The 25,151-nt window shown below is 42.1% G+C and overlaps 1 long non-coding RNA gene across 1 annotated transcript in view; it reads right to left on the bottom strand.

Moving 5' to 3' along the window:
* LOC150046447 (uncharacterized) overlaps nucleotides 1-24,277 on the bottom strand; it is a 98,467-nt gene extending 74,190 nt beyond the window's left edge. The window contains exons 1-2 of the long non-coding RNA XR_016539688.1: nucleotides 24,153-24,277; nucleotides 2,825-2,937 (exon numbers count right to left, since the gene is read on the bottom strand). This is a non-coding gene — a long non-coding RNA (uncharacterized LOC150046447). The remainder of the gene's footprint in view (nucleotides 1-2,824; nucleotides 2,938-24,152) is intronic.
* Nucleotides 24,278-25,151: the final 874 nt, after the last annotated feature.

The following is a 25,151-nucleotide window of genomic DNA, read 5'->3' as shown; positions in this document are numbered from 1 at the left end:
GAGGGAAGTGCCAGTCCTGGGGCTTGAACTTAGGGCCTAGGCGCTGTCTGTCTCTGAACTTCTTTTGCTCAAGACTGGTATTCTACCACTTGAGCTACAGTTCCTTTCCCAGCTTTTTGGTGGTTCAAGAGCCTCATAAACTTTCCTTTCTGGGCAAGCTTTGAACCTCCATCTCAGCCTTAGGAATAGCTAGGATTACAGGCCGTGAGCCACTAGCACCGGGCCAAATGAGTCATGTTTTATAAAGACATCCCTCACTAAAGTACCAATAGTTTATACCAGTTTCTAGTCCAAGGAGGACCATAGTTTCAAGTTGCACAAAGTCTTACAATAAGGGAAACTGAAGCCAACTCCAGCAGGAGATTCAGTGGCACTCTTATCTCTGATTGCCACCAAAAACATGGAAGTAGTGCAGTGGCTCAATTGATAGAGAGGCAGATTTTGGCAGAAAAGCTCAAGGATAGCATCCAAACCCTTAAATCAAACCTCGGGACCTATACACACACACCTTTGAATTTTATTTTTTAAAAAAAATAGCAAATATCTAGAAGCCAAAATTATCTTAAATTCAAAATTTCTGAGCTTGAACTTCTACTTCAATAAAAGAAATAGAGAAAATCCTAAATTAACAGCAATAAAAGAGGGGGATTACATTCCCCAAGTGGAAATTCAGTTACCCTTGTGTGAAGGGGTCTGGGAAATATTTAAGAGTAATAGAGGGGAACTAGAGGAAATCAATTTTTATTGATTATGGCATACCAAGCGCCACCCAGAAAGCACAACCCAAATGTAACCTGGGGTCACAGTGGGATGCTTCCAATTGAAAGAAAATTTATATTCCTGTTTGGTTTTTTTAAGTGAAAATAAGTTTAGATCAGTAGTAAAAGGTATTACTGCCTACATAATAGTAATTTTTTTAACTATTTAATCCATCTTGGGCCATTTTCATTTCATTTTCATGACAAAATGTCTCCCAAAATTATCTCACTCAATCCCCAGCTCAAATAAACATGGCTACTAAAAATAGGTGCCCAGGCCTCCTCTGATCCACTCTCCTTTTTCTCCATCTGAAGTCCCTTTTTCTTTTCCAAGTTTCTAGCTCTCTATATACGATTAGCATGCAAAAGCTTTATGCTCCAGGAAAAAGTCAGTGAAATTCCTTTAAAAGAATGGCTCAAAGAGAAAACTGCTATTGCCACCCAAGAGAGCTTAAAAACTAAGGGAACTAGGGCAGGGAGATTGGCCTAGTGGTAGAGTGCTTGCCTAGCATGCACAAAGACCCAGGTTCGATTCCTCGGTACCACATACACAGAAAAAAGCTGGAAGTGGTGCTGAGGCTCAAGTGGTAGTCTTGAGAAAGTCCAAGGACAGTGCTCAGGCCCTGAGCTCAAGCCCAGGACCAGAAAAAAAAAAAAAAAATAAGGGAACTAGAAGAACCACTCCTGGGGCTTGAACTCAGCGCCTGGACACTTTCCCTTTTGCTTTTTCTCTCTATCATTTGAGCCACAGCTCCACTTCCAGCTATATGATTCTCACCCAGTTTCTTGCCTGGGTTAGCTTTGAACTGTGATCCTCAGATTTCAGCCTCCAGAGGTGCTAGGATCACGGGCATGAGCCAACCACTAAAAAGCAATGGCAAGTAGCTGAAGCGGAAGATGGCAACAGACAAAGCTCCTTTAGGGGAAGAGCACTTGTTATCCACACCTGAAGCCATTTCTCAGGTCGTGGAAAGATCAGCACTGGGTATCCTGAGAACACTACCTCTGCACGTTGTGAACTCACTTGTGCTAGAATCTACATCCCAAAGCATACTGAACAACAATTCTATGGTCCTGCCATTTGCTCTCAGGTGCCCAAAGGCTCCTTCCCTGGATATATTTTAGTCTACAATTTAAACATTGGCAGTTTACTCCCACAAACTCATCATGGCTCATTACAGAAGCCATCAGTGAAGCGTCTATGTCAGCAGGGACAATAAATGTCCCACCTTTATTTATTAACCCAGGCCATCTTCCAGAATGACCTTGCATGGTCAAGGGTAAGAAATCTGTGCCGAGTAAGCTAAGGATCATTTCACATTATTATGAAGCAGTACTGCAGAGTTACATGATAATTTAACTCTGTTCTCTGAGCCTTACATGCCTGCAATTTTTCCACCCAAACAGTGTTAACTGTTATGCCATTTTAGCCATTGGTATTCTGAATTTCTACTTTTCTCTATTATTCTTTCACTTTCTTGCATGATGTGTTTGGATGACCAGAGACTGTATCAAGGAGAATATTCATTACTAAATCTAGACAACTACCTTGCTATCTTCACCCTTATGGGCTAAGCCAGGTGCTGGTGGCTCACTCCAGTAATCCTAGCTACTCGGGAGGCTGAGATCTGAGGAGCATGGTTAAAGACATACCTAAATAGTAAAGCACATAAGGCTCTTCAATCAACTACTAAAAAAGCCAGAAGTGGGGCTGTGGCTCAAAGGGGTAGAGCACTAGCCTTGAGTACAAAAGCTCAGGGACATCCTAGGCCCTGAGTTCAAGCATCAGGACTGGCACCAAAAAAAAAAGAAAAGAAAAGAAAAAAAGAAAAAAGAAAAAGGGAAAGAAGGAGAACAAGTCGCTTTCATCCCCAGTATTGAAACCAGAGGCTCCATACCACTGTAGTTTAATATAAATATTTTTATCCATAAACCCATGTCAAAATCAACCAAACTTGGGTCCTGTGGTCACAAGATAAACTCAGCTAGAAATGTTCCTGTGCAAAAGCCCAAAAAGAAAAGATGTACTCCTCAGTGACTGGAGAATGGAAGCAGTTTTCTCCTACCTGAGAGGCAGCAGCTGGTAGGCCTGCGGTGGCTCAGGTGATTTTTCAGAGATGACGAGAGCACTGGAATGCAGTGTAGACAGGCAGCTTGGATTGGCATCTGACACAGCACCCTCCAGAAAACAAAACACAAAATAAGTCACTTGCCTGAGTGCCTTTCTCCAGCCTGCAAGCAGACTGAACACAATATAGACACTAGGCAATCTTATACAGTCTTACAGAACCTGCATGCTTAGGCCTTGCAAGACTTGATTAGAGAGACAGATCAACAAAGTTTGTCACAACTTTCCTCCCAGAACAAAGACACAGTGGAAAAAGAAGTTGTGGCTTCATTTAAACAGAAACAAATACCTAGTTTCTAAAGCTGCTGCCAGCACTGGTACAACTGAGTCATAGAAAGAACATAAATAATTGGCCCCTTACTCTAAGTACCTAAGCAGGAAAAAAAAGGCTTCAGTGTTCAAAGAAAAAAAAAAAATCAGCCAGGCACTGGTGGCTCATACCTGTAATTCCAGCTACTCTGGAAGATCACAGTTCAAAGACAGACTGGGCAAAAAAAAAAAAGCTTAGAAGATGTTTATCTCCAATAAATTACCAAAAAGCTGAAAATAGAGCTATGGCTCAAGTGGTAGAGAGCTAGCCTTGAGTACAAAAGCTCAGAAATGGCACCCAGGTGCTGAGTTCAAACCCCAGGCCAGGGACACACACACACACACACAAACACACCCGAAATCACTCCTGTTATAGCATATAAACAGTATCCAGAGGGCCGGGAGTTTGGCCTAGTGGTTAAAGTGCTTGCCTAGCATGCATGAAGACCCGGGTTCGATTCCTCGGTACCACATTTAGAAAAAAAGCCTGAAGTGGTGCTGAGGCTCAAGTGGTACAGCTCTAGCCTTGAGAAAGTCCAAGGACAGTGCTCAGGCCCTGAGTTCAAGCCCAGGACTGGCAAAAAAAAAAAAAAAACCAGTATCCAGTATGTAACAACCACGAGGTGTGGGATGCACTATTTACCACCAACAAGGAATGCAATCAGCCCAGATGACCCTCCATGGGTCATCCACAGAGTTATATGCAAGTGTGCACAAACATACCAACCAAAACACTGAGTTCAAGTAGGGTAACTCCTTAGAAAAACCAACTCACAGTCCAACAAAATAAATACCAGGTAGCTGAGTGGGGAACTTGGCATTTACCCAATCTTCCAGAAACAAGGACATACTAAATCCACCAGCACAACAATGTTCACTGCAGCACTGTTTACCATAGCAAAGATATGGAACCAACCCAGATGCCCCTCAGTTGATGAGTGGATCAACAAGATGTGGTATTTATACACAATGGAATTCTATGCTGCTGTCAGAAAGAACGACATCTCCCCGTTTGTAAGGAAATGGAAAGACAGAAAAAATCATATTAACTGAAGTAAGCCAGACTCAAAGGAACATGGGCTCAAAGTTTCCCTCATTTGTCATAATCAGTAGAAACCTAGAGCTCTCCTAGCACAGATTTACAATAGAACAAAATCTAGATACATAAGGCCATATAGAATGACGCTAAATGAAAGGACCTCCAGGATATAGAAACAAAAGCCATATAACGAGTGATTGTTGTCCTTAATGTACTATGTTATCTCTCATCGCTTTTGCTGTCCCTTGGCTATTTCATATTGTTACAGTAATTTACTTGATATCTGATATATTGTATATATGCTTATTTGGTTATTTGAAATATGATAGGGAAGGGGGGAAAACAAGATGAGGGGCAGGGGTGGAGGGAGGGAAATGGGAACCAAGACATGAGAAAGGGTATCAATGTTTGTGAAGTAATGCACCTTTTATCTGGTGAATATAATGTAACCCTTCTATTAATTACAATAAAAGATATATGAAAAAAAGTGGAGTGGGGAAGAGGAGGCTAAGGGAAGGTGGGGGCAGGCAAAGGAAGAGAGGCAGGAGGGAAAACACAGTCGTAATAGTCCACATCCATCCTATGAAATTAAGGAAATGGAGGGGAAGAGAGCGCCTGGGAGGAGAGAGGGAGAAGGATGAAAGGGGGAGAACTGATCAAGTTGCACAGTACTTATAAACTGATTTGGTGAATGGTGACTACTTTGTATAATTACTTAAAAATATAATGAGCTTTTTAAGCTCAAGCACAGTACCCAGGTCCAGTGTGTGCACGTGCACAAACACACAAGGATAATTATCATATGTCACACTCAACAAACTCCAAAGTGTTTCCCATCACACCCATTTTACTACTGAGTTAATAGTTGCTTGCTTTTCAAAGTTGTTGGTTTATTCTTTTCCTTGCACCAACATTCTGGCCCCCTTAACATTAAATAGTAGCCCACTATTTCTATTAACTCATCTTTTGCATTTCTTTGGCCAGTCCTGGGGACTGAATTTAGGGCTTGAGCACTGCCCTTAGTCCTTGGGGCTTTCTCAAGACTAGTGCTCTACCACTTGAGCCACAGCACCACTTCTATGACTGTGGTACCGAGGAATGGATCCTGGGTCTTTGTGCATACTAAGCACAAAGTATACTTAGGACACTCAAATATTTTGTCTGCTTTTATTTCACTTGATTCTACAATACCTGTGGGAAGGGTACGGGCCACACATCTGCTACTCTGAGAAATAAACTCAACAGCCAACATAATCAGCTTTTCACAAAGCCAAAACCCACTAGCGCAAGCTGACCCAACACTGGCACTGACTCCCTCCCTGACTAGAGAGCTGTCATTACAATGCACCTGTGACTCTGGTACTCTTAGCAAATGGGAAGATAAAACCTTGGGTTTCAACGAGGATAATAAGGGGGAAGGGATGGTAAGAGTGCAGGCCAGAAAGTTCTCAAATCAGAGCCTACATGACAGCCACCTGTCTAACTTATGATTCATGAACAACTGTGTTCATAATTCCATATGTCTGAGTAAGGTCCCAGGAAAAGGCTCCCTAGCATTATTATATTACTTTTAAGTGGTTGTACAAAGGGGCTTCAATCTGACACACCAGTCTATGAGTGCAATGCACCCCTTGAATCATTCCCCATCTCTCCCAACCTCACCCTCCCCTTATGTTACCTGGCTCATTTTCACATGTGCACATTGAATATTACGACAGCATTTGCTCATTCTTTGTCTCTCCATTGATCTTTCTACTCCCTCACCCCATCTTACCCTCTCCTGACACCTAAGACTCCAGCTTCCTGGTGTTCATTTTGTTCCCCTGGGTTCAAAGGCACGACACCCTGCGTATACCATATTTCAGTTCATGCATTTATGTATATGACCCTGTATTGTAAGTTTACATATTGATAAATTAGATCTACAATTATACATTAGATCTAACTTCCACATGAGAGAAAATACATGTCCTTAGTCTCTGAGCCTGAGTGACTTCACCAGCTACAGGAGAAGCAGACCTGCTCAAACAAAGAAGAAATTTAACTTAAAGCATTTTTCACAAGTACCCAAAAGTTTCTAAGACTATCTGTAGGAAAACTTACTTTTATCCAAATTCACTAATAACCTCAATCAAGAAACAAGACTTGTAGAAAGGTGCCAAACACTTGATAATTCATTCTTCATATATAAATATATAGGGGCCAGGAGTGTAGCCTAGTGGTAGAGTGCTTGCCTAGCATGAACAAAGCCCTGGGCTCAATTCCTCAGTATCACATACACAGAAAAAGCTGGAGGTGGTGCTGTGGCTCAAGTGGTAAAGCACTAGCCTTGAGAATGCTCAGGCCCTGAGTTCAAGCCCCAGGAGTGGCAAAAATAAAAATTAAATGTATGTATATATATATATATAGTACCACTGTATGTGTATATCTATCTATTATCAGAATAAGATTCTTCGTTGGTAAGACTTGGATTAATAAATGTATAGAAGTAGTCATGTTCACCTAACCAATATCATTTTAGTCATCAACTATGGAGAAAAAGATAAAAGCATATCATCTAAAACACCTGTTTTCTTTTGGTTTATTAGTTCTTGAGTACCTTGATGATAATATTTTTTAACTGTTCTCAATACTTTCAAAAAAGAGAAGAGTTGATTCATCAACAGTTCTCAGAACTGCCCTGCATTTTACAATCTGCTGTAAGTAAGCCAGACTCAAAGGAACATAGGCTCAATGGTTTCCTTCATGTGTCATAATCAGTAGAAACCTTGGGCTCGCCTAGCAAAGATTTACAATAGAACAAAAGCTAGATACATAAGGCCATATAGATTGACACTAAATGAAAGGACCTTCAGAATATAGAAACAAAAGCCATATAACGAGTGATTGTTGTCCTTAATGTACTATGTTATCTCTCATCTCTTGATGTCCCTTGGTTATCTCATGTTGTTATAGTATTTCACCTGGTTATCTGATATATTGTATATATGCGTATTTGGTTATTTGAAGTCAGATAGGGAAGGGAGGAAAACAAGATGAGGGGCAGGGGTAGGGGGAGGGAAATGGGGACCAAGACATGACAAATGGTATCAATGTATATGAAGTAATGCACCTTCTATCTGGTGAATATAATGTAACCCTTCTATTAATTACAATAAAAAATATATGAAAAAACTCCAATGCCAAGGCCAGTCCTAAATCAAAATCTCTAAGAGGAAAACAAAAGCTTCCCTCATAACCAAATATGCAGACAGAATTCCATACCATAGAGTTCAACATTCTTTTGGTTACAAGAAAATTATGGGATGGTATCAGTGGCAAATTAAGAGAAAACTATCTCAAACTGGCATAAACATCCAGAAAAATAAATAGCTCACCCAACTAAGTTTGCCCTGCAGACAGACTTCCTCAAAGGGGCATTCATGTCCCAGGCATGCATCCACCTCCAATGCTCCAACCACTGAGTTCCACATCAAGCTGCCAGCACAAATGGCTTCCTTTTTTTTTTTTTCTGATAGTGGGATCTGAACTCAGGTCCTGGGCACTCTCCCTGAGCTCTCTGTGCTCAAGACTAGCACTCTACCACTCTATCCACAGAGCCTCTTCCCACTTCCTGGTGGATAACTGGAGTTAAGAGACTCATGGACTTTGAACTTCAATCCCCAGATTTCAGCATTCTGAGTAGCTAGAAGTACAGGTATGAACCACTAGCACTCGGCTTGCAGTGTGCTTCTTTATGCCATAAAATCAACCTCAAAAGCTTTCCACGGTATACATATTTCCTCAGAGCTCACTGGTCTCCAAAACCAGACCCCAAACTAGCAAAAGGGCATAGAATACCCCAGGCGGATTGAAGCTGATGGGCCAAGAGAGCTTGGTAAAAGAGGGCATTGAACTCCACAGCCTGCACACAAATATTTACACACTCAGTTCCCAGGCATTTTGAGAACCACTGATTTCAACTAAGGAGGAGCTACCTGCTGAGAATATGATCAGCTTTTCCTAAAGTCCAAAGAAAAAAGAAAAGCAAGGTGGGAGGAGAGGGAAAGGGAAGCATCTGTAGTTATCTGCAAACCTCTACATAATCTGACACTTCTTCGACAGGTGAGTCCCATCCAGCCTTCCCCGGAATACAGTATTCACTTCCTGACTCATTTCTGTGGAAAGCAGTCATGACACCGAAGTGATGCTGTGGCTCAAGGACAGCATGGCTGAGTTCAAGCCCCAGGAGTGGCAATAATAATAATAAACCAAAGAAAACCTCCAGGAATTTTAGCTTCAGAAACTCAGGAATCTTGAATCAACAGATACCTGTTGATTTCCTCCTGAAACCAGTGAGTTGTTACTGGTTCCTTAATCTCTACTTCTTCCTTCTGCTTCCTGCACACCTCAACTTCTCTCATTGCTATTTCAAGTATGATCTCCTGGACCAGGAAGCAACCTCACCTGTGAGTCAACCATGACTGTAGAACCTCTCACTCCAGATATTTTTATTGGATTGCCTAACAAGTCATTAAAAGCTTTACAAAGTTTCCAGGTGAACTGGCACCCAGTGGCTCAAGCCTGAAATCCCAGTTAATCAGGAGCTGAGAACCAAGGATCAGGGTTCAAAGCCAGCCTAGGCAGGAAAGTGTGTAAGCCTCTTATCTCCAACTAACCACTAAGAAGCCAGAAATGGAGCAGTGCTTCAAGTGGAAGACTACTAGCCTTGAGCACAAAAGCTCCTCACAGTGCCCAGGCCCAGATTTCAGGCCCACGGACACGGATGGATGGATGGACCAACAGGGACAGGGGGACGGACCGACCGACCGACACACGCACACACACACAACTACAACTTAGGGGCTAAATATTAACAAAGCTAGTGTTCAAACACAGGCTCAGGCTCCACCACTCTGAGCCCCAAATTCTCAGCCATCCCATTTAACACCCTTCCTAAAAACAATTACCTTTGTCTGAGCTAAGTTGGACAAATATGCAAATGAAGTATCAGAGGAGAGGAGGGCCTTCCATGTTATAAATGAGCATGCTCAATTACATCCTGGTATGCTCTCCTCCCTCCCCCCACCCTTCTTTTTCTTTCCTCAGGGGCAGCTATCAATCACAACTGACTTACAATGAACTTTTTCTGAGCTATTTCTGGAAAATCAAAATCACCAGAACATGTTTTTTGCTTTTTTCAGTCACAATTCTGTCTACATAAACATAACAGTCTAGACTCCCAGAGACTACAAAATGTAAAGAGATACAAACCTATAAATAACTATTTCCAATTAACCTTCCTCTACCTTCCCTGTCTTTTCATTTGACCCATGTTATATGTCTCCTATGGAAAACAGTTACAGTTGTCACTTCATTTCTTCAGCTAAATCCTTTTTCTTGCTAATTCCATTGCTGCTGGCTTGGAGTTAAAGCTCATAGGCTCCCTTGATAAACTTATTATCTGGGATTAATTTGCAGTTAACTCAAGGTTTTTGGAGGGTTTTTTTTGGGGGGGGGGAACATACTCTTCTCTCCAACTATTCATTCTTCAGTTGAAGACAAGGTGAAGGAAGAGGAAAAGGAGGAGGAGGAGGAGGAAGAGGAGGAGGAGGAGGAGGAGGAGGAAGAGGAGGAGGAGGAGGAGGAGGAGGAAGAGGAGGAGGAAGAGGAGGAAGAGGAGGAGGAAGAGGAGGAGAAAAAGAAAAGAAAGAAAGAAAAAGAAAGCAAGATAGATAGATAGATAGATAGATAGATAGATAGATAGATAGATAGATAGATAGATAGATCGATAGATCTATCCTAGGGACCAGATAGATCTATCACACCTGTAATCCTAGCTACTCAGGAAATTGAGATCTGAGGATCAAGGTTCAAAGCCAGCCCAGAACAAAAGGACCTGAGATTCTTATCTCCAACTAACCTCTTGAAAATGGGAAGTAGGACTTGGCTCAAGGGTAATGCAGTAGCCTTGAGCTGAAGAGCTCAGGGACAATGCCCAGGCCAAGTTCAAGGCCCATGACCCACCCACCCCACCCCCAGAATGTCTACAAGACAGAGATATGAAGAGTCAGAATTAGAACAAGTTCAACCCCTTAATTCAAATTTAATTCAAGTTTGTCTTGGGCATCCTTCACTCACTTGTTCTAATCCCTAGGGCCTCTCACTTTTCTATTTTCCTATCATGTAATCACCTGATACTAAAGTCCCTTGGTCCTGTTAAAAGTATAATAATCCCCCAACACACACATACACTTTTTTATTGATGGCAGTGGAATTTGAACTCAGGGTCTCAACCATTGAAAACTGGCTCCTAGTCCTTTACTTTTCAAATGGTCTCTTGCTTTCGCCCAAGATTAGCCTGAAGGGCTGGGTGAACAGCCTACTGGTAGAGTGATCGCCTGGCATGTACAAAGCCCTGGGTTCAATTCCTCGGTACCACATACACAGAAAAAGCCAAAAGTGGTGCTATGGCTCAGGTGGCAAAGCATTAGCCTTGAGCAAAAAGTAGTACCCAGGCCCTGAGTTCAAACCCCAGGACTGGCAAAAAAAAAAAAAAAAAAAGATTAGCTTGAAACACAATCCTGTGTCTCTACTTCTAAGTAGTTGGGATTACAGGTGTGTATTCCCATGCCCAGCCTTTTCCCCATGTTTTTGTTTTGTTTTCATATGATTATTTTAGTCCTCCCAAGTGGATCATTCCCAGTAGCATGATAGTATGTTTACAACTCTGCAATAACATTTTCTGGAGCCAATGTTATCTTAAGTCTTACTATTCCAATTTTTTTCCAAATCTCTCACAATAAAGCTCATCTAAAGGTTTGTCCACAGTCTCTTATCGTATCATCATCTAACCACTTCGGAATCAAATTAACTTCCATCCCCATGAGTCCACTATAATGACTCTTGGCAAATTTATCAACTATTTTCTTCCTCCTATGGTATTAATACCCTATTCATGAAATATGTTCTTATCTTTTCCCCAACCACTGCCCATGATTGAACTCCACCTTTTAAAAAAAAAAAGCAAACCAAGCCAGGCATCTGTCACTTGTGCCTATAATCCTAGTACTCGGGAGGCTGCGATCTCAGGGTCACGGTTCTAAGCCACACAGAAAGGAAAATTCTGTGACGCTTATCTCCAAAAACAAACAAAAACAAAAAGTGGATTGCTGGCTCGGTGGCTCAGCCTGTAATCCTAACTACTCAGGAGGCTGAGATCTAAGGATCACGGTTCAAAGTCAGCCCAGGCATTAAAGAACCTGAGACTCTTGTCTTCAACTAATCACTAGAAAACGGGAAGTGGGGCTGTGGCTCAAGGGTGAGCTCTTCAGCTCAGGGACAGCCCCGTGACAAAAAAAAAAAAAATGGCAACACTGTGTCTCCAAGTAAAAACACTGAAGTATTGTGCTTATGACCCAAGTAGAGAGAGGAGAGAAGAGAGAGGAGAGAGAGACAGAGAGAGGGGGGAGGGAAGAAAGGGGTAAGAGTCAGGGGAGGAAAAAGGCACAATTTCCCAAAGGAGCCTATACAGTCAGAGGAAGTCCATTTTCATTTCCTCCCTATCTTACTGACCTACATTGTGCTCTTTGAACAGGGTTTTCCTTTAAAAAAAATTATTTTATTATTATCCAGGTAATGTATAAAGGGAGTACAGTTATATTCGCCAGATAGTAGGTGCATTACTTCTCACACATTGATACCTTCTTATGTTTTTGTCCCCATTTCCCTCTCCCCACCCCCCAAAAAAAAGGGTTTTCTTTATAAAAATAACAAGGTTTACAATCTGCAGCCTCAAACTGGCTGAATATTCATAGGAAAAATTTGGTTCGGTGTGGGTGTTTTCCAAAAACAAAAACAAACAAAAAAAACACAACTCTTTTTCCAGCTTCCTCCTCTGAGAAGAAATAAAAGTACCCACTTCTTTTACCATTTATTATCCAAATAAATCACAAGTAACAGAGATGAGGAAGGAGAAAGCATAGTGCAGAAGGCTGGGCTCTGGCTCTCATTCAGGATTATAAATGTCTACTTGCTATTGATACATTACTATTTGTGCCTGGATTTGTGCACAGAATAGCTAATTTTATGAGGCTTTAAAATTTTTATTAGCATTAATTGTATAAAGGCATCTAGCTATTTGCATACATGCATATGAGGTACTTGGCTCAAATTCTCCCCATCTATATTACTTTTTTCTTAATCCTTCCTCATTCTTCCTCTTATACTGAGCTTCTAAACTGCAGTTTTTAGTTTCTAAATCAGTCTGCCCTGAATTTATTTTCATTTTTATTTGCTCCTGATTCCTATAAACATACCAGAATGATCCTATCTGGTCCTCGTATTTCATTTGTCATTTGGGATGCTTGCCTTGTTTTTTTTGCTATTAAATTGATTCTGTGTGTTTTATTGTGTTTCATCTTTTTTTACGCTTCTTGATTACTCTATTAGAGTTTTTAAAAGAAAAAAAAAAACACACACAAAAGCCAGGCATGGTGGCTCAGGCCTGTAATCTTAGCTACTCAAGAGGCTGAAATCTGAGGACTGAGGTTCAAAGCCAGCCTGGGCACTAAAGTCCATGAGATTCTAATGTCCAATTAATCACCAAAAAAACCAGAAGTGGCACTGTGGCTCAAGGGGTAGGGAGTAGCCTTGAGCTGAAGGGCTCAAGGACAATGTCCAGGCCCAGAGTTCAAGTACCACAACTGACCCCCTCCCCCCAAAAAAAGTTAGGAAATGTGTGCAAATAAGGATTTTATGGATTCCTATTTCAAGTTGTGAATAAATATGACAGAAGACTATAAAGAGACTGCTGTATATACCTAAAAGATAGCCTAGTGAGCTCAGTATTTTTAAGGTGAACAAATGCAGTTGTGGTAATACAGGAGACACTATGTAGAACGTGACTATGCAACATGTGGGCTGGGACCGGAGGGGGAGATGAAGGACGTCAAAGGAAGAGGGCTGATACTGTGCAAAAAGAAACATTCTCATCTCCCTGACTTTTAAAAATGCAACCCCTTAATCCACAAAATTGTACCTTTTCTAATCTACAAACCTGAAAAATAAAGAGTCTTAATCAACTATAAACGAGAATTCTGTAGACCAAAAGCAAGAAACAGCATGGGTTTGGCTGAAGCCTGGGAAAGTGAGGTCTGATGGGAAATGAATGGGAAGGAATGACGAATAAATGTAGAAATGTAATTAGAAGGGAGCCGCATCTTCAAATGTCTTAAACATCCAAAGAAGGAAATTGATTCAATAAGATCAGCCAACACTCCCAGGCAAGGATGAAGGAGAACGTGCCAACAGGGTGAGCTATAAGAAGGCTACTAAGCACAGCACTCTGCTACTCCCCCAGAGGGTAGTGGGATGTGTATGGGTGAGTGATCCTTGCTTCTCAAGACTCATCTGCATAGATTCTTTTCCCATCCCAGGGCTCCAGATCCATTCACCTTCTTAGGATCCTCTCACTCTGGAGCTGTTTTCATCTGAGTGGAGAAATACAAATGTAAAGTGTGCTTTAACTCTGCCTGTTGAAAAATATGGCCGAAGTGACAGGTGCAAATGGCTCACATCTGTAATCCTAGCTTCTTCTGAGGATGGAAATTCCAAACCAACAGACGTATCTGAGAGGTTTTTATCTCCAATTAACTGCCAAAAACAAGAAATGGACCTGTAGCTCAATGGACAGAGTGCCAGCCTTAAAGAAAAAAGCTAAGCAAGACTATATGAGGCCTGAGTTCAAGCTCCACTACCAGCATGAAGAAAAAAAAGGAAAACATTTTTCTTCTCTCTTTTCTATTTATTAACCTTAGAAAGCTGGGAATTATAAAACATTGCAACACAATCTCATTTTTGACAATTCTTTAGAAAATCAGATTAGCCTTTCCTTGCTTGGCCTGTGTCTACTCAACACATTTTTCCTAAAAAGCTGAGGAAATATCTCTTTGAAATTCAGAACTGGAGAGATGAAGCTCTTGGGTCCCCATGTCCTCCCCTTTTCAGGCTGCTCGCCCCAAGTTATTGAAGGACTTCCTGTCTTCAAGAGAAGAGAAGTGTCTTTTCTCTCCAGATCAAGTTAGTGAACACAGGTGGCCACTTCTGCTTACCAGGGAAAGCTTGAACTGCACTATGGGTGGCAAATATTGAGAACCACTTATTCCTGATCTTGAGAACACATTTATGTTGTTGCTTATGACTGTTTGGCTATATATTGAGATTTCTTTCTGCCCGTTGCAATCCCTTAGTGATACACAATGCACTGTGGCTTAAAGCTTATTCAATAACACAAGTGTTTCCTTTATTACCTTTGAGAAGAAGATTTCTGAGTTGGGAGAATACTTTGACTTTTTTTTAATTCAAACCAATTTCTCCAACCGGTTCCAGCCATTCTCTTCTTGCTGACTCACTTAAAATTAACACCTTCATACTTCAAAATATATTCAAAGCACAATTTTACAATGTGTGTATGAGAGAAGGGGGAGAGGGAGAGAGAGAGAGACAGAGGGACAGAGGGAGAGAGGAAGAGAGGGAGAGAGGAAGACTTGAAGCTAGAATGTGGGGCTCAAGTGCTGACACTGAGCTTTTTTGGTTCAGCTGGTATTCTACCATTTGACTCCCAGATCCATGCTGGCTTTTTTGGTGGTTAATTGGCAATAGAGTCTCATCAACTTTCCTGCCTGAACTGGCTTCGAACCCTGAACCTCAGATTTCAGCCTCCTGGGTAACTAGGATGACAGGTGAACCACTAGCATCTGGCAGAACACAATTTGTGGCAGAATGCCTGGGAATAGTTTGGGAGGATTTATTTATCAGATCTGAGTGGAAAATACCAAATGAGAACATGAGGCCCCGAGTTCAAATCCCAGTGTCAGCACAAAGAAAAATACAAGACTTGTTCAATGCCCCCTGGGTTTAATTCCCTCACACTCACCCTCCCCTCACTTAGTATGTAATAAATAAATCCAGGTAGCATAACACTGTCCCCACCCCAGCGGACCACCCACAGGGCTGGACTGCCATCACACTGGCCCAAGATGACAAGGATCTTGTCATTCCTGGACACTTCCCCTGAAGTAAGCACTCAGATGGCTGCCAATCACTCAAGGAAAACTGAATTGCTTGGCTCCAGGCCTGGCTACCACCCTGTAACAGCTGGCACCTGTTCCAGAAATTGGCTGCAGCAAGAGGAGAGGGATCCCTGGCACACACCCAAATTCACAACCAGCCTCAATGGAGTGCTCTCCAGCCCACAGACCCTTCTATGACAAGAGACCCTGAGGGTTGTAACTTGATGACGACTTTGAGTACAAGGTGTCAGGCTTAGGGAGAGGAAGAGAAGGAAGGAGGGAAGGAGGGAGGGAGGGAGGGAGGGAGGGAGGGAGGGGGAGGGGGGGAGGGATGGGGAGGGAGGAAGAGAGGAAGAGGAGAGAAGGAAAGAAGGAAAGGAAGAGGGAGGAAGAGAAGGAGGGAAGGAGGAATGGGGGAATGGAGGAAGAGGAGGGAAAGGAAGGAAAAAGGAGCGAGGGAAGGAGGCAGTAACTTGGTTGCCTTAATTAGCTTATACAATTAGATGTTTGTGTATGTGTATGTCGGGCTGGGGAGAAGGAGAGGGAGAAGGAGGGGGGGAGAGGGGGAGAGAGAGAGGGGGGGGAAGAGAGAGAGAGGGGGAGAGAGAGGGGGGGAGAGGGAGAGGGAGAGGGAGGGAGGGAGGGAGGGAGAGGGAGAGAGGGAGAGGGAGGGAGAGAGACTGTCTGTCTGTATATGTGCGTGTACATGTGCCTGAGTTGAATGCTTTCCAGATCTCCCAGGTGTAGACGGGGTGAAGGAAGCAGAGTTTGCAGCTGCTGCCTCAGAACCCATGCACTGTCTGGCGTATTTTTAGCATGGCTGACCCCGCAGCGTGTGAACAGCGGGCTCTAACTCCCAAGATCATGCTGCCTGCTGGTCCTCCTGGAGCCAACAATGCAGCCTTCTTCAGGTCTATGAGATCACTAGCTGTGATTTTCCAGAATTTGCAAAGGAAGAGCTCAGGACAGCATTGCGAGTTCTACATTGTGATTTCTGTTCTTTAAACAGAACCTCCAGATCCCCTCAGTTCTAGAAACTAAGTAAACATAAGCAAAATCTTGATTGACTGTCTGCCAGAGTCCATGACAAAAACAAAACTGGAGCTGCAATGAGAGGGAATTTATTAGCCTTGGGGCTCAACTTAAACTTACAGGGCAGGTAGCTACTGAATAAACCAAGTTAAATAAATTAGTACCATTAATTAAATAATAACAATAATAATGTTCTTTTTTAAAGATATGCTGTTACAGATACTGTATGGTTTTATGCTAAGACAACTAAGAAATAATAGTTGTCCTAGCAACTGTGGCTATTTCCCCCTCAGAGATGTTAGAAAAAAATTATAGGCGAATTCAGGATTTCCTTGAATGTCAAGTCAGGAAGGGAAGGAGAACAGAGAGGGTAGACGGGGAGGGGAGAGCTGAGGAGAGGAGCAAAAAGAAAAGGAAAGCAGAGGAAAAAAACAACTCTTTAAACCAATAGAACAATACAAGATGATAATAAACAACCAGAGAACACCTATGGGAATCACCTATCATTCTCTAGCCATGGGCAGCGGATAAGGCCATGTCCTAACATTTGGGCTGCAGTAGTAGATCATAGATCCAAGGTAAGTCAAAGCTACATAGCAAGATCCTTTCTCAAAAACAACTAAAAAAAAAATCAGTCAGATTTGGATGAATTCAAAGGATAGTCCTCACATGTGATATGATCCTGGCATCTTTCTAGTACATGGCAAAAGAGTCATGCCTGTACAGATTTTACTTCCTTACTCCATCACTGGTTGTATGGAAAGTGTTTGCCATTCCCATCGTATTAGCCAAAGGTCTTTCTCCTAAAACCACAAGAGGGGGAAACACAGACAATAAGACAAACACAATTACCAGAAATAGTACTTTGACATCCATAATATCAAGAAAGATGATTGAATAATGTACAGATTGATTTGTATTATACCTTTACTCAAATACCTTCCACAACTGATAGGCATTAAAAAAAATGGAAGAAAAATAATACGACTATGTGAATATGCAGAATAAATCCCTACTTTAAATTAAGAACGCTTTATCAAGAATCTCAGACATAATCAACAGGGACTCACACATGTCATCCTAGCTACTCAGGAGACTGAGATCTAAGGATCATGGTTCAAAGCCAGCCAGGGAAGAAAAGTCCATGAGACACTCATCTCCAAGGAACTACCAAAAAAGCTGAAAATGGAGCTGTGGCTCAAGTGGTAAGAGTGATAGCCTTGCGCATAAAAGCTTAGAAACACCACCTAGTGCCTGCGTTCAAGTCCTAGACAGGCACCAAAAGAGAGAAAATCTCAAACATGAGCATGTACAGAAATTAGTGGAATGCTCAAGGTATCCTCCAGTTGAGCTGATTTTCCACCTATGCATATACTATAGTCCAACTTCTCTTTTTTAAGCAAGTAAACAGCTTTCCATGTTTTACCAAACTTTCCATTTGGGCTCATGTTTTCACACACATTCATATTTCCTCAAACTCTTTGAGGAAAATGTCAGTAAATGCCAAGAGATCCTTTTTAACAACAGAGTCGTTAGTACATTTCAGAAACTGGAGCTGTTCGAGCTCATCTAGTCCAATTTTCTTTAAAGGTAAAGAAGGGCTGAGAGTTTGGCCTAGTGGTAGAGTGCTTGCCTAGCATGCACAAAGACCTGGGTTTGATTCCTTAATAACCATATACCTAGGAAAAGCTGGAAGTGATGTTGTAGTTCAAGAGGTAGAGTTCTAGCCTTGAGAAAGCTCAAGAACAGTGCTCAGGCTCTGAGTTCAACCCCTAGGACTGGCAAAAAAAAAAAAAGGTAAAGAAACCAGAACAGGCTGGGAGTTTGGCCTAGTGGTTAAAGTGCTTGCCTAGCATTCACGAAGACCCGGGTTCGATTCCTTGGTACCACATACATACAAAAAAGCCAGAAGTGGTGCTGAGGCTCAAGTGCTAGCCTTGAGAAAGTCCAAGGACAGTGCTCAAGCCCTGAGCCCAAGCACAGGACTGGCAAAAAAAAAAAGAAACCAGAACAATGACCATGAATGATTAGAAAAACTGGCCAGGTACCCAGTGGCTCATACCTGTAATCCCAGCTACTCAAGAGGTTAAGACCTGAGGATCAAGTTTCCAAGCCAGCACAGGCAGACAAATATGAGACTCTTATCTCCAATTAACAATCAAAAAGTCAAACATGTAAGTTTGGCTCATGTAGTAGAGCACATGCACATACACATGAAGCTAAGCAAGAATACAAGGCCCTGAGTTTACCCCTAATACCAGCACACATGCTTACATATATATTTATATGACTCGACATTCTAAGAAATCCTGAATTCTAATACTGGACCATCTTAAGGAAAAAAAGATTAATCAACTGATTAATCAACTGGAAATCTGAACACAAACCTTACAGAGATGAAGGTAAAGATAGATAATTGTGTGTGCGCACATGAGTGCGCGTGTTAAGATTTTAAACTTGATCAAAATGGAGTCAAGAAAAACTCTTGTCTAAGACCATTTGTAAATTCCATTTTCTTTTTAAGAATTTCTTACTCTACACTGTATAGTAGTATTGATTTATGTGCTGTATTTCACATTGATTCAAAAGGACACTGTCAAGGTCTGCTTTAATCTATAATTAAAGAAGAAAGTCTCCAAAGCCATTGCCTGGGAAGTTAACCTAACACAATCAAATCCCATCCAACAGTTTAAGGGTGTATTTTGCCTTCCCACTGTGTCTGCTCAGAGAGAAAAAAAAAAATGTGCTTAAAAGTAAGTACCTAGCCAGTGCAGTGCCTCACACCTGTAATCTTAGCTACTCAGGAGGCTGAAATCTGAGGATCAAGGTTCAAAAGGACCTGAGACTCTTACCTCCAATTAACCTCTAGAAAAGGAAAGTGGGGCTTGGCTCAAGGGTAGGGTGGTACCGCCCTACCCTTGAGCTGAAGAGCTCAGGGACAAGGCCCAGGCCCACAGGTAGGGTAGTAGCCTTAAGCTGGGGCTGACTTTGAACCTTGATCCTCAGATCTCAGCCTCCTGAGTAGCTATGCTTACGGATATGAGCCACCTCCCCCAATCCTGAGACTCTTTATCTCCAGTGAACCACCAGAAAACCAGAAGTGGAGCTGTGGCTCAAAGTGGTAGAGCCCCTTGAGCAAAAAAAGCTTAGGGGTAAGCCCAGGCCCTGAATTCAAATTAAAAAAGGTTTTTTAGAGGCTGGAACTTTGGCCTAGTAGTAGAGTACTTGCCTAGCATGTACCAGGACCGGAGTTTGATTCCTTAGTACCACATACCTAGAAAAAAGCTGAAAGTGGTGCTGTGGTTCAAGTGGTAGAGCCCTAGCCTTGAGAAAACCCAAGGACAGTGCCCAGGCTTTGAGTTCAAGGCCCAGGACTGACAAAAAAAAATGTATTTCCCTTAAGTAGTTGTACAAAAGTGTTTTGATTTGATGCACGTCTGTTTAGGACTACAATGCATCCTGGTCCATGTCACCCCTTTCATTGTTCCCCATCTCCCTCAGCCCCACCTGTCCCCTCAAGTTACATGGTTCCATTTTCACATGTGCCTGCCTCCACCCCACGTCCCCTCTCCATTCATCTACCCCATTCCCTTGACCTCATCCCTACCCCTTCACCTCAAGCTCCCTGTCACTCATTTTTTACACTGTAAGTTCATTATGCAAAGGCTCACACCACTGGAATCCTCCCTAGAGTACACTGTGTTTCAGATGAAACGTGTGGTGTGTGTGTGTGTGTGTGTGTGTGTGTGTGTGTGTGTGTAGTCCTATGCTTTCATAGGTGCTCATCATGTAGCTCTGAGAGAAACACATGTGCCCTTGGCCTCTCTGGGCCTGGCTTACTTCGCTTCCCCTCCTTTTTTTCTAGGTCCATCCATTTTTCTGCATGTTATATAACATTATTCTTCTTGATAGAGCAGTAGCATCCTACTATCATCTCTTCATGAAAAATGCATCCCCCCAGCATAACAGCTTCCTAACCGGGGAACACACAGGTCAGAGACCCTGAAGAAAGTCTTTTTCAGAGACACCCAAGCACATTCAGCAGAAGCCAGAGCAAGATCCTTTATCCTAAAGGCCATTCTGAAGAAGAAGATGGAGGCCACAGAGAGACAGAAGCCAGGTACAGCAGGTGGCAAAGGAGACGTGACAAAGCAGAGAGAGACAGAGACCAAAATGGAGGAAGGAAAAAAAATGTACTGAATTTCACTGAATTTATCAGGGCAGTGAGGAGTAGCCTTTCCTCAAGCTGGGGCAAAACACTGACTTTGAACTTTTCCAAGTGTATTCATTTGAGCTGAAACCTTTTACTGCTGTCTCGAAGCTGCTATAGTCCGCACTGAAATGGAGTAATTGAGGTACATCCAATATCTGGTACCCCAGGAACTCATGCCAAGCCCTCAGTCACAAGTCATCTTGGATGGGATAAGAACTCATTTTCTTTTATTTCCCACTAGTTTTCTATGATGAGCATGTCTCAGCAAATGCAATACTTTGAGGGGGTGGAAGGGGGGTGATTCGTTTCCAGTAGGGAAAGAGCTGACTGAGCCATGGTTATGGCTTCTTTTCCCCAAACCAATGGAGCCTGAGGAAATGACAGAAAAAATGAATCACATGGACCAAGCCAATACCCATAATGCCTTTCTTTTTGTTTTCAATTTAAGAATTAATTGTTTTTTCTTCCCCGATACTAGCTGTTTATGACCTAACATGTCAATATCTCACACTTTCAGCTGAATCAATTTTCTTACTGAAATGAATGTACTGACTTTCTCAATTCAATTCTGTGCCACAGTCTTGAAAAGTTATTCTGGAAGCAACAAAAAGCACACACATATGCCTGAGACAGTTCTCCTCTAGAGACCTAAATCATATTTAAATGAGCTTTGAACCCGAGCCAACCTCACAATCAGAAATGTAGGCTTCTATACATGTAAAAGGAAAACAGGGTCTACCTTCACAGTTGTCAAAAACAAAAAGCAAAAAAGTCACAGCTGTGCTGGGAAATTGGCATACTGATAGACTGCTTGCCCTGCACGCATGAAGACCCAGATTCAATTCCTTGGTACCACATACATAGAAAAAGCTGGAAGTGGTGCTATGGCTCAAGTGGTACAGCTGTAGCCTTAAGAAAGCCCAAGGACAGTACCTAGGCCCCAAGTTCAAACCAGGACTGGCCAAAAAAGAAGTCACAGCAAGGCACCAATGGCTCACTCTTATAAATCCTAGCTCCCCAAGAATCTGGTATCTAAAGATTGTGGTTCAAGGTCAACCAAACCAGGAATGCTTATGTGATTATCTCCACTAAATTACCCAAAACACCATAAGTGGAACTTTTGCTCAAATGGTTGAGTGCAATCCTTGAGCAACAACACTTAGGGACAGCACCCAAGTTCTGAATTCAAGCCCTAGTACTGGCATATGTGCATGTGGGCACACATGCACACACCCACACACATACACACAGAGTACTAGTGTACTGTTAATCTTAGTTCAAAGTCACTTTATGTAAATACATTTTACCCTATTCAAGACTGTGAACCTGAATTCAACCAATCTGAGCAGAGGGACAGGGCCTGTGTGTTAGGGATACATGGGTGAGGGAGGGAACATCCTGCCTGCTCTATGTGGTTGCTTGCCAGATTTCAGGCTAATGGTGCATTTTTTTTTGCAGAAGTCAATTTTGACTTTCTGAGGTAAGTTTGTCCTTTTTTTCATTTGCCACTCCTGGGGCTTGAACTCAAGGCCTGGGTGCTGTTTCTGAGCCTCTGTGCTCAAGACTAGCGCTCTACCACTTGAGCCACTTCCAGCTTTTTCTCAGTAGTTTATTTTAGTTAATAGTTTCCCAGACTTTCCTTCCTGGACTGGCTTCAAACTGTAATTTTCAGATCTCAGCCTGAGTAACTAGGATAATGAGCCACCGGTGCCCAACTAAAACAATGCTTAAACAACAACAAAACCCACTGTGACTTGGTAGTTAATAAACTGTTATTTCTATAAATTGCAATAAATTATTTTTACCCTGAGTACATATCTGAAACGTTAAATATGATCCTGTCATAAAGAAACACCCATGTTATACATAAGCATTAGGCAGGCCCTCTGCAGTCTTTTCACAGAAGGATGATGGGGAGCCAGGGTGTCTTATTCTATGCCCAGCCAGGACTTTCAGAGGATTGACCAACAGTAAACCCCACAAAAATGCATCCTCGCATATTTATATTGTCACATGTACTTAACCCTCTCCTCTATCACAGAAGATTGTGGCATCTGAATATAGTCAAAGAACTTCTCAACTTCAAGGAGACAGTGCAAGTCAGTGACTTCCCTCCTGATGGTAATTAACCATAGGATGGGCTCAAGGAGGAGATGATAATTCATGAACTTGATTTGAAGTGGTGTCTTGGGGGAATTTTTTTGGCCTGAGGAGCAGATCTATCTCAGTCTATCACTGTGGAGGGATAATGTGTCATCGGATTATTAGCCAGCCTTAAATAATTCAAAAGGACAGATCTCTTGGGATATGATGGAAGAATTAAGTTTTAACTTCGTTTCAAAGCAAGTCATAAAAGCTGCTTTTCAATCTGCCAAGGTGGATGACAAACCCTTTTAAAATCTAACAATAGACAGTGGAAGATAGTGGATAGTTGAAATAAGCACACTTACTGCCAAACTAAAATAATTTTAATTAATAGTATTTAAAATATTTTAATCATAGTCAATAATATCTATTGTAACTATTTACTTTGGTAGATGAGAGAAGCCAGAATTAGGGAGACAGGAGCAAAGGTAGCTTCCTTACCTCCATGTGAGCATCAGAACAGGCTATACCTTGTCAGGTGTCAGTGGCTTATGCCTGTAATCCTAACAACTCAGGAGATTGAGATCTGAAGATTGAGGTTTAAAGCCAGCTTGGGCAGAAAAATCCATGATGCTCTGATTGCCAATTAACCAGCAAAAAGCCATTCGTGGAGCTGGGGCTCATGGAGTAGCCTGGGCTCAACATTAGCTTCGAGTAAAAAAGTTCAAGTGCTAAGACTATAGCCCCTCTTCTCCCCCCCCCCAAAAAAAAGGAACTGAATAGGAAGAAATGAGTTAGAAGAAAAAGAAAGGATAGAGAGTTGTGTTTCAGGCTATAGATAAGAACTAGGAAGAGAACAAAGATAATATGAACATTTACGGAAGAGACCACAGTATTAAAAACAAAAAAAAAACTCAATTTAGAACTCCTGAGCACAGAGGTTGATGGAAACCCTATTAATGGATATTTCATATGCAGGTAATAAAATTTAAAACAACAGCACTGGAACCAACTTTTCTCTCATCGAAATGAGCTTGGATCATTTCCAGACAATTTTTGTATCTTCCTAACATTTTTGAGTCTTTAAAACATCAAAAATCCAAAGGAAATTAAATGCCACATCAAAAAATAGATCAAAACTATGCACCAGTGGAACTAACCACTAAAAAGCCAGAAGTGGAGTTGTGGCTCATTGGTAGAATGCTAGCCTTGAGCAAAGGAAAAGGCTCAGGGACAGTGCTCAAGACTCAAGTCAAACTCCAGGACTGGCAGAAGAAAAAAAGAGAAAGAAATTTGCAAGGATAGTTTCTGCACATTCATATACAAAGCAGTGCAAGGTGACAGACTTAAGAGGATTTTTGTCTCATTATCATATGGCATAAAGAACTAATATCCACCATCTCTGGATTCGTAAGTAGAATCAAAACCCCTCCAGATTTTCTGATCTTTGCCAAATCTTGGTCTACGAACAGGCATAACCACACTACATCCCTGTTTTCCAGAAGTAACACAGAATGGTTTTGTTTTTAACAATTACCCCAAGTAAAAGTTCAAAATCTTTGCAGGTGCCTCCGACTGTGGACAGACAGCACAGGATGTAACAGCATCCACTCCTCACATCGATCTAACTGCTGGAGCGGGAGAATCGATGCACGTAACTGGGATGATTTGCTGAACTTCCCACTCAAAGAAAGCAGCATCCTCTTAGGCTGAGGAACCAAGTATCCTTTTTCAAAAAAAAAATGTTAGGATTAGTGAGAACATTCAAATCCCAAACATGCTCAACACTGGTAAAATTAGGTTCAATTTTGTGGATGGCTTCTGGCATATCTTTTCTGCAAGGGCAGACCCCCTGAGTAGGCATGAGGGTCTCTGACAGAAAAGCATCAGGGTAATAGTAGCTCTCCAAAGAGAACTGCTTTTCTGCCAAACCACCACTACCAAGGGAGAATACAATACAAACAAAACCTGACTGCCAATTTTGGCTTCTAGACTTTTCTCTTCCACTCACACAAAAATCTCTTAGCTCAGGGGCTGGGAGTGTGGTCTAGTGGTGGAGTGCTTGACTGGCAAGCCCTGGGTTTGATTTCTCAGTACCACAAACACAGAAACAACTGGAAACAGTGCGCTGGCTCAAGTGGCAGAGTGCTAGCCTTGAGCAGAACATGCACAAGGGCAGTGCCTAGGTCCTGAGTTCAAGCACCAGGACTGGCAAAATAAAAAATTTAAAAATCTCTCAGCTCACCTCATGTTCTCCCAAGGAACATCACAGTCTTTGTGCTGTGGTCTAGATACTTGTGTCTCCCCCAAAATCCATACCTGGCATCCCAGTGGGATAGTAATTGTGACTTTGGGGAGGCTCTTGGTACTGATGTCAACAATGACCTAACTTGCTCCCATGAGGCCCCACCTCCAACAACCTTACTCCCGATAGGTCCCACCTCCCACTGGTGCTACAGGCTACGGACCAAGCTTTTAGCACATGAATCTTTGGGGGACACTTAAGATACAAATCACTGTATCAACTTATAGATTT

The sequence above is a fragment of the Megascapheus bottae genome, chromosome 25 (assembly GCF_031878675.1).
Source record: "Megascapheus bottae isolate mThoBot1 chromosome 25, mThoBot2.hap1, whole genome shotgun sequence".
Lineage (NCBI taxonomy): Eukaryota > Metazoa > Chordata > Mammalia > Rodentia > Geomyidae > Megascapheus > Megascapheus bottae.
The sequence above is the reverse complement of the archived record's forward strand: the minus strand, read 5'-3'. Positions and strand labels throughout refer to the sequence as shown.